General features: G+C 44.7%; 1 pseudogene; it reads left to right on the top strand.

Moving 5' to 3' along the window:
• Positions 1-1,939, top strand: part of LOC101561609 — a 2,780-nt pseudogene extending 841 nt beyond the window's left edge.
• The last annotated feature ends 307 nt before the right edge of the window (positions 1,940-2,246 follow it).

Genomic DNA, 2,246 nt, shown 5'->3' with positions numbered 1-2,246 from the left:
AACTTACAAAAGGAATATGATTTTTTAAATTAAAAATTCTGAAAACTGAATGGACAATTAAAGTTAGGATAATTGAAATCTACAAAGAAATTCTTTTTGCTTTTAAATTATAAAATATTGTGTACTTCCAATGAACTGTAAGTTCCCAATTGTGAACAACCTGGCTTTTCATGTGATTAAGGCCCTACTTCCAACTGTGGAGGCTTTTCCAGAACATACTGCTCTCGTGATACTTCATTAATCTCTGTCATGAATGCCAAACCTGACACATTTGACAGTGAGGACAATGTGGTTTGCTCCTTGTCGAATCTACAGATAATGCATGTTTCACAGTACTCCAGTTGTCTACACTCAATACCTTTGAAAAAAAAAAAATCACAAGGTTTCTCCTATGAAAAACCCAAGAGATAAATAGCAAAACAATGGATAATGCATAGATCATATGGGTAGATAGCAGACAATAGAAAGTAGGGAGATCTTTCTTAAATGGGAAGGAGAATATGATTGAGTGAAGGGACAGGGAAGGAATGGAAAAAAGGATTTTAATGAAGAAAATTAAAGAAAAAATGGATATAGAAATTTTGTAGATGGAAAGGGGAACAAGAATTGGAGGGAGCAGGGATGGATGGGGAAGGGACACCAGGGAATTAGAAAGTGTTATGCCATGTACAAACTCTCCACAATAAATACAGTTTTTGTGTACTACAGATGTACTAATTTTTCAAAAATATTTTTTTTTAAACATTCGTTTTCCAACTCATGAAACAAGCACCTATTTAAGGCAAGTGATATTAAAGACCAAAAAAAGAGTTTTAAAATTTGTAAATCAACATTTACAGCTTCATTCATCTTTAAAGTCATGATCCTGTGAAAATTAATAGGCAAATGATTGTGTAAGGAAAACAACTCCTTGGTTATAAGAAGCACTGTTTTGTATAAAGGTATTCAGTTTATGTCTGGATGCCCCCGAAGCCTCTTATGCTCAGAGGTGGGTCTTTTGGGAGGTGACTGGACCACGGGTGTATGACCACCACAGGGCTAGTTCACTGATGCATTTTATAGCTGGGGTGGTGGGGGGGGAGTGAAGCCTATGGGCATGGCCTGGAGGGTTATGTATTACTCTGTTCCTTTGGACTTTCTCTGTGTTGCTTCTGGCCTGCCACGCCATGAGCTGTTGCTCCTCTGCCACACCACTCTGCCTTGGAACCCGTGGACTGTGGACTGAACCTGTGTGAGCCAAAGTAAACCTTTCTTCCTTTAAGTGGTAGGCGTCAGGTGCATATTACGTCCCAGCAATGAGAAAGTAGGACGGGGAAGGCTATCTCAGAGTGCATTTATAAAATGTGCATGCATGCTGTGCCCTCCTGGGCCAGGAGGTGACTCATGCCTCCCGTCACATGGGTCACAACACAGTTGCTGGAGTACTAAAGCATCTGGGTGAGAGAGATTCAATGTGGCTGACTAAAGGACAAGTCATGCCAGAGATACTTAGGCAATATCAACTGGAAGTACAGGTAACTGGAAGTATGTGAAGCACCTATGCCCTGATACAAAAAATTAATTTGAAGATACATGAGGATCAAGCCACATATGGACAGTAATTTAAAAAGCAAAGAGGGTCCGCCAGGGCCAGTGGGCATGGCCTCCACCCTCACTCATCTTGGGAGCAGCCATCTTGAAAACCTGTCACGTAGTGCAAGAGTGCTACAAACACTAATCTCCAGGACAGACTGGTGCATGGACCTGTTCTCCCTGTCGTCCTCTCTCCAAGCACCGAGAAAGCTGCATCCCTGCACCCCCTCACCAGCACTCAGCAAAGGCAGAGGAACCTCAAGCCCTCAACCTCTGCCCCAGTGCTGGGCAGCATGAGGGGCTAAGCACAAGAACGGTGGTTGCCAAGTCCACCCAGCTGTCTGTGTTGGTCTGTGCCATCAGCTAACACCGCACTCAGTCCTGGGTCTACCTGAGTCCCCATAGTGCACTCTAGCCACGTAAGTCTCTACCTGGGGCCCCACATTGGTCCTGTGCTTGTGAGAGTCCCTGTCTGGCACCCAGCATGGTTTCCAGGCCTGCCTGTGTCTCCACCTGGTATCCTGGGCTTGATTCAGTCTCCAACCAGCACTTGGCAGCCTGCACACTCCCTAGGCTGCCAGAGTCTCTGTGTGGCAACCAGCATCGGTCCTCAGCAGGGTAGGTCTAGTGCCCAGGGCCTACCTGGGTGTCCACTCAATACCAGTCATTTTGTG

Source organism: Octodon degus, unplaced genomic scaffold, assembly GCF_000260255.1.
Source record: "Octodon degus isolate 3935 unplaced genomic scaffold, OctDeg1.0 scaffold00174, whole genome shotgun sequence".
Taxonomy (NCBI): domain Eukaryota; kingdom Metazoa; phylum Chordata; class Mammalia; order Rodentia; family Octodontidae; genus Octodon; species Octodon degus.
Note: the sequence above shows the minus strand (reverse complement) of the source record. Positions and strands in the feature narration are given on the sequence as shown.